The following is an 8,728-nucleotide window of genomic DNA, read 5'->3' as shown; positions in this document are numbered from 1 at the left end:
ATCCTCCCTTCAGCCATTAAAACAAATAGCTCTTTATCCAAGAATGTCTGTGTGTGTTTGTAAGTGTGTGTGAGCCTACGAAGGAGACGTGTGTCTGAGTAATAGCAGACATGCACGTGTTTCGCAGTTTCTCAAATGACATGAGTACACACATCTCTCCTGGGAGTTCTGTCATATCAAATGACATGAGGTCCTTGTCTGATATAGTATGTATTGCTTAGTAATTAATCTGCTTGTTATCCTTTAGTATTTAAATACAATTAGTTAGAATTTAAAAAAAAAAACACACACTTACAACATAAAATTGTCAAACTTTAAAGACAAGACAGTGTAGTGTTTGTTCTTTCCTCTCTCATCAGAATAGTTTTTAAAAGCGATCAACAAAAATGCATTTAAATATGACTACACTTTCTATTTGGGCATATGTACAGCCATTTGAAGTCAGGATACATACATCTCTGCCTGCAATGTATAACACACATACAGAATGATAGGGCAGAGGTATAAATTGGCATTACGGGGAGAGCTGTGCGCGCCAAAAAATAAAAATAAAATAAGATTGTGATGATAACTGCCAACAATCACTGGAAAGAAACAATATCATGTTTGGCTTCGGGGTCTTTAAAATGCATTCTGTACTACATAGAGCTTGTATAATGTAATATCATCAGCATTTACAGTAGCTGATGATGAAGCTGATGAAGACTCATTGTAACATACTGGGAAGAACATAACAAAACATAACATAACATAACATAACATTACATACATACATACATACATACATACATACATACATACATACATACATACATACATACATACATACATACATACATACATACATACATACAAGAATATCATCTGGTCAATGTCCAGATAACTTTGTAAAAACTTTGAGGTCTAGACTGTTGACAGACTTTTGATAATCAAATTTTAATGGGCAGATAAGAGCAGTATTAAGTAACAACCAAACAGACAGATACAGGAAATAAAAGATGGCAGCCTGAGAAGAGAGAAATGGGAAAGTGAAACTGAAACATTTTAAAAATGACAACGCTTAAAGAGGATAGAAATACAAAGTAACACAGACAGAGGGAGGGAGAGTGTGCAGTGTGTGAGGGTTACCACAGCCATGCCACAGAGTGGTGTGTTTACATGGCACCACACCACTAGGCCTTTAACCACATACATGGCACTCTTCAGAGTGCAAGTCTGCAGCTGTGTGCATGTGACCACATGCATGTTTGAGGGAAGGGATTCAATATGTTTCAATTTGAACCCTGTGATTTTAAGATGCAATCTTAGTTTGAATGAAACCGTCGACAAATTTAGTTTCAAAGGTGAAATATAAACAGTGACATATAAACCAAGATGTCAAATATAAGTAATATTATTTTTATTTATTGTTTTAAATAAAAAAAAGTGTAATTTCCTGCATCAGAAAGACTCTTTCTTTACAGCTCGTGAGATGTGATTGTATTTGGTTGCTTGTTTCTGGATCCTTGATGTTTTGTGTTTAAGGTGCTCTTGAAGTTGGTTGCATGTCTTAATGGTTTAAATGCCTGACGTTTGCTCGTACAACTGGTTCAAGCTATATTCTCCAAGTTCTCCAAGTCGCTACAATTACAATAACCCTAAAGTTCTGACAGTGATACGCTTTTTACACAGTCTTTGATCAATTTATAGGGTTAGGTTTAGTGTGGACATATATCCCTGTGCCATTTTGGTAGACTTTTGGTAGATTTTGGTGAAAGGCAAAACAAAGTCTTGAAATCCTTCAGGTTGTGATGACAACATTTCGTTACAAAAAAAAGATTGCCTTTTTGATGCCGCTTTTGTTATGGTGTGGAAAAAAGTCAAGGGAGACAGGAGGAACTCAGGGCGCACTCACACTTGGCAAAGTTGCTGAATACCAGAGAGAGCATGACTCGTAGGTAATGAATAGATGACAACAAGGTAAGGGAATTGAAAGAGAAACATAAGTGGGGTGCAGAAAGAGCCGGGCATGGGGGCAGGCAAAGGTTATAACAGGAATGAGATACTGTAGTGTAAAAATTAGGGAGAAAATATACATGTGTAAGTTTAGCTGGCAGGAAAGGGTGGAGGAGAAGAGAGTGAAAGCAGATAGAAAGGCAGACAGGAAGGAAAAGGAGTGTTGGCTTAAGAGTATAGTGCCAGCAAAAGAGAAGGAGACAGATGGAAGAAGAAGGAAAGGAAGGAGGGATAGAGGTAGACATTGACTTGAGAAGAGCTGGAGGAAGAAAGAGAGAAGTGGGGGATGGACACAGGAGGTAGGTAGAGGTGTGTGGGGGTGGGGGGAGGTCTTCGGCTGCTCTCTGAAGAAAAGTAGTTGAAAGTAATTGGTTCCTGATGTGAACCTGAGCTTAGTTCTCTAAATAAAAAGCCTTTCTGTCAGCTGTAATGGCTTTTCCATGCTGCCCTGCTCTGGCGGGGGCTACATTACATTAGCATCCTAGCATATAGCTCATGACCTGCTTGAGATTCGAAGGGACACAATCATACAAATGAACCAACTGTCATGGCCTGATTAGCATCATAAGTCATGGGCAGTTGAAAGAGAATTTCTGCCACGATTGAGTCCAATCAGAAGCTACATACACTGTCTTAGACTAAAACGTGCAAAGTGCAACTAATTCATGATAAATGGCTTTTCACCATTTCAATACACCAATCCTAAATAACTGCAGCTCCAAGCCCAGCCAAACAGACCAAAAAAGGCATCAGACCTGCAGAGTGTTAGCCTGTCTCAATACATCACACTTTCTGTAATTTGTGGAGACCTTTCTTGAGTCCACACCCACACACACACACACACACACACACACACACACACACACACACACACACCAGTATACTAGTGCAATGACCCTGATGCTCAGTGTGAGTCTGAGCCACTACAAACACTAGACCTCATTGACCTCACTGACTCAATAACAAACAGCTGCCACATAACAGCACTTTGAATGTGTGTGTGCACGCGGGGGGGGGGGGGGGGGGGGGGGGGTGCTTTACACGTGCTTACTTTCTTGATTGCTCCTTTCTCTTTGTCACTGTGTGATTGCTACCGTTTGCATGACAGCATTTGTTTGATTATGCATGTGAGTGTGAACAGACGTTATACAAATGATTGATTATGATTGAAGATGTGCCTCAGCAGGGCGACGTGCCAGACAAATCTGTTTGTGTAAAATCAGCGAACAGTGGGATGCTGGTCCCCCCACAAACAGGAATGATGTAGCAATACCCTGCAATTTGACATAAATTAAAAGCCTCTGTGTCGCTATTAACACTTCACTTCAGATGTGTTTGAAGTTCAGCAGGACTAATCTCATCAAACAATCATCAAACACTTGTGCTGATAGTTACACTAGCTTCCACAATTATGCAATGTGTCATAAATAACCCTTAATAGCAAACAAAGACCATTAGAGAGAACAGTGGTTATTTCTTTAGTTATTTCAAATTTGATCCCGACTGTAGGATGGGCTTCACTCGAGGCTGTTAAACAGCACCGTGTCATACAGCTGCTTAAAATGAACCTCACCAAAGAGTCTTTGAAAGATGCACATTAGACATTAAATTATAGAAAGATGAAGTAGAGAAAACACTACTCACAGATCAGTAAAGAGGCAAATCAGCCCAATGGTCTGCAGGAGGCGTCAAAGTTAACACAAACCTAAAAGTCCTCAAAGGAGCTTTAAGCAGATACTGTACATGTAGAAAAAGTCAATAACCTTTCTTTATTATGTCATTTTACTTTTTCTGCTGTTTTAAAGAAATAATAATAAGGCTCATATTCCAAACATTCTGCAATGATGTAAGCTGTTTACGCTGTGCATGTGAATGTTTGTACTTGTAGCATTACGGCTGGAAACAGCTAGCCTGGGCTGTAACAAAATTTCCTCATACTCTAAGTTGAATAATTTAGTTACACCTTGGCTCAGTCCAAACATAAAATTGTTAAAATAATAAAAAAAGAAATAGTGTGGCACTTTAACTCCTTTGCAATGGCAACTGGTGCATTTTTTTTCTTTCTACAACTTAAGCAGATAACATATAGCTTGATGTGCTGTTCAGTGACAAGATGTGCTGATAAATTCTGAATACCTGTTTCTATTTTAGTGCTAAACTGGGCTAATGGCTAGATTCGATGAAGAGATATTAGAGCAGAATTCATCTTTTTATCTCACTCTATGCATGAAATTAGAAATTATGACACAAAATATTAAAATACACTGAGCTCATCTACATATTGTGCTACTATACATACATACCATGTACAACACAAACTTATTTTAAAGTCAACAAAAATCACTCAATATTGCAATTAACCTTGTCTTTTATTTATTTTATTTGTTTTTACTTGGAATGCCTGGCAATGACGACAACACTTTATGGTTTAAAACGCTTATTTGTTAAGGAGGCTGTAAACCAGTAAAAAAAGGGTTCACTATGGAGAAGCACTTCATCAGCAACCGACAGTTAACAATGTAGAGAAGCCATTAACATGTGTCATCACACCTGAATCGAAGGAAGTAACCATGGCTAATCTGTCATCTCCATTTCATGAGACTTCTCTTCTGTGACCACAAAAGAGAGACGAGAGGATGAGTTTAAACTGTCTGATCATCCTTATGTGCATCTGGTAAGTGTACTTTAGCCTGTCAGGTAGGAATAGTGACAAGTTACCTTGAGTCGGAGGAGTGAAATTAAAGACACAAGAGAAGAAGAAGATCATCCTCTTTTGATGTCCTGTATTTACCTTTGAAGGAACAAAGTGGTCAGGAAGTCATCTGTCACCATCTGTAAATTACCCATTCTGTTGCTAAGTATCCAAATAATGCAGCATTATAAAGCACTGTTGAAACTATGCATGGGTCATTAAGCCTTGGTTTGAAATCATGCGTGAAATCACAATGTGCTACTGAATGAGAGATGAATGAATATTTATTTCTGTCCTGCCGCACTTTTACAGAATACCCGAAGGGCAGCTGTTTCCTATGAAATGTTATCATAATATTCTCACACACATTAAATAAAGAAGCTTTTTATTTTAAACCTACTTCAAGGATGACCAATCAATCTCTTTTCGCAGCTCCTTCTTAAACCTTGGTCACACTCCCTAAGATCAAGGGGTGAGCGTCACGTGTGACACAAACAGGATAAAATCAGAAGAATTCATCTTGAGTGAGAGAAGGGGGTCAGTGATGTATATTCCTTGTGATTGATGCATGAACAATTAATTTATTCATGCCACCCTATTCTCATTATAGTCTCATATTAAATTTTTATCTTGTTATCTTATCTGTCACTTGCACATTGTTTTGCATCTTGTGTTGGCTCAGAAGGTCCCCCACCACCACTCCTGTCTAACAGAGATCTGAGCGGTGCATGTGTGAACAACTAGATCAGGAGGATTTCAGGGGCAGTTCTTCTGAAATTCTCTCAACATTTTTGGAGTACATATGGGAAAACTGCTTTATTAAACCTGCTTCCTTTATGATACAATACTTGTGTCTCCCCCCAGGCTGTTGATGTAGCCCCCACCCTCCATATATTTGTTTCTCTTCCATTTCCTCCATTTCACCCTAAATAACCCGTAGCTCTTTTTTTGCAGGCTGTGATTCCCCATCTGTCTCCTTGCAGTTATTCATCCAAATGCCTTAACTCTTTCTCTGTCTCGTATGTTTGTCAAGGAGATGTCATGCCTCTAATTTTTTATAAAGTCTTACAAATCTAGTGTTAATTTTAGATATAGGGATACAGTGGAGGTTGCTTATTAGCGTGAGCAACCTTTGTTTAAACTGCCATGCCCCTTATCTCTGTTACAGTATATATCGAAGTGGCTACAAGAAACCACAAATACATATGTTCCAACCACTTGAATACAAAATAATAGGAAAGGCCTATCAGCTCTAAATGAAAGCTATTGGCACCCTATCAACATATTTGTCAGTTATGTACACTAGCTAAGCTAAAGTGAGGAGTTTGGCGCTATCTGCTTTGGCCAAATTTATAATGGATAATGAAAAAAAAGTCATAACAAGAAAAAGCTGAAAAAAAGCAGCATACTTAAAGCAGTAATTTCTATTCACACAACCAATAAAAGAGGGAAACACAGCATAACGAAGAGCATTACATACTAAAGTGGCACAAATTCCTAAAAAGCTCAAGAAGCGTTCAAATGCAACAGAATGATGAAGGAAGTAATTACCACAGGGTCCAGGGACCATAAAAGTAAGACTGAAATGTTGTCTGCTGTTTCTGGGGTACAGCTAATACAGAAAAGTTTCCATGCTTTGGATCATGGTGTAGGCACTTGTGTAGAGGTGGTAGTTTAAGGTAGCTCTTAGTCACTTTTATGTTTTTAGTGTTCATGTTAAATAAGGTTAGAGAAAAAAAAAACTTAATGTATTCCTGATTCTAATGAGATAATGACATCCTGCCAAAACGTTCATGGTAAAAGCTTGTCAGAGGTAACAACAGGACCTGTGTGCAGAAACAAGAACAGTTTCACTTGAGAACAAAGCTGTTTTGTAATCTCTGCTTTTCCTGTCCCTTCCTAAAACTATATTGGTTTGTTTTCTACAAACACCTCAGTAAATGCTACCAGATGGTGCCCAAGCCTTTGGGTGTGACACATTGAAAACCACTTCTGGAGATTATGATCTCAAAAGTACCTGGTGACCAGGAAACACATCGAAAGCTGGAGTTAGGGAATTTATTTAAGATGCATATTTGTCAAACATCCTGAAAAGCATACGATAACTTCTAATAAATGTATCAGGTATTGAAACGAATGGTGGAGATTGAGGACAGAACTGGTCAAGGCTAATTTTGCTATCCCTCCCTAATCCCTTCTTGCACCCAGCCCATAGCATTTCAATGCTAACTTCTACCAAAACTATAAGGATTGATAATTACAACGCTGCTGCTAATGCTTTCTCATTAAACTATAGCATACAACATAACATATTTATGTGTAATGGACCATGGCTTGAAAGGGAGGCCTGGAGGAGGGGCTGAGATTTCTTGGGATCAATACCTTTAAAGTCATGTGTATTCTTGCAGGTAGCTAAAATGTTACCCTCTCTAGCTTTAAATAATTGATCTTTCTTATTAGTGTAATATCAACTTCTTTTGTGTTCTGGTTTGATTTTGATGGTAAAACACATATACAAAGCAGACACTGCCCATGTTTGGTCATCATGAGCAATATAACTGTTGCTCATGTGTTCAAAAGTTAATGCAGTTTTTGGTGTTTCCTTACATGACATATACTGTATTGCAATGCCAGCAAAAGCTTTCTCCTTCTTCATGACAAGCAATCACACTTGTTTTGTTTTCCAAGCCTTCCATTAAAGACTACGTCTGAAGCACACAATGACTGAAATCCACCCTCTGAATGTTTTACCTGCCAAGAGAACCAGTAAAAGAAATGCCTTGGTTGATAAACATGTTATCATGAAGAAAAAGATTACAGGGAAGGTGTTGCAGAGGAAGGAGATTCAGAGGGCTTGACTCAGGTAAAGAAAGGGATCCAAATTAGCTGGCACAGTATGTGCTGCAGTATTGGATCAACCCATAGGCAATCATCAAAAATACTTCTGGACTTGGCCCGGTAAAAACCTCAAACATCCCAAAGTAGTAATAGGAACCTTCCAAAGGGTCCTTGCTGATAACCTTCTGAGTCTTTACTTCCTCAGCACAAATATTTGAGCTGGCAGGTCAACTCATACATACACAACATTCACTACCAAGTTGAAGAACAAAAGTTTTTTTCATTGCAACAATCCCCCATTTCCATACCCCCACCCACACACACACAAATTTAGATCTGCGTGCAATGACTGTGAAAGTTGTAAAAAGGACAATTGTATCACGTGAGATAACCAACAGTGTGCAAGCCATTGTCCTTGGCACATGGCATTTCTAAATATGACATTTCTCAGTATACTTTTACTCAGGAACTTGATCAGAAGGTTTCTACAAGGAAGATACATTTTTTCATTCCTTAAACCTAAGAAGGAGATGTGAAACTAGCTGTTTTACCTTAAATGTTTAGCTTGATGAAACCATTAATTTGATCCTCTGTAGTTAATTAAATAAAGACAACGTCTTCAACTTCTGGAACAGTTAATAACAATCACGTGTAACCAGTATAAATACAAAAAATGCACAGCCTCTGTCTGGCTGCAGCTATGTAGAGTCTTCCCCCTGCACAGTAGCTGGGATTCTCCTTTGGCAGACTGGAAGATGTTTGCTTTCCTCTGTGGGACACCACAGTTTAAATTTGGCTTGTTAAACGTGTGTGAAATAGTGGGGCTTCTATCACAACTAGAAAAGCAGTTTAGCTTATTGTGGTTCAGCAAGCATTTTAATAAATCTCTAAAGGCAAACAGATTTTCCCATTGCTTGGCTATGTTCAGGTCCACTCATGCCTTTTTCATCTTGAAACAGGCCAGACACAACACGAGTTAGCAACACTTCTTTCTCGGTAGCCAATTTCTTTGTCTACCTTTATAAGAGAGCCAGGACAGTGGATAGAGTCAGAAATAAGTGAGAGATAGTGTGGGAAATGGCAAAGGAGCCTTGGCCGCCCGCTTAAGGGACTGATGCCCTATGCAAAGAACAGCGGGCGGCATATCACATACCTTTAGTGGACAGGAGAAAAGTGTTGAAAACGGTCAGGCCAACAATTTGT

Source organism: Symphodus melops (genome assembly GCF_947650265.1).
Source record: "Symphodus melops genome assembly, chromosome: 16".
Taxonomy (NCBI): Eukaryota; Metazoa; Chordata; class Actinopteri; order Labriformes; family Labridae; genus Symphodus; species Symphodus melops.
Note: the sequence above shows the minus strand (reverse complement) of the source record.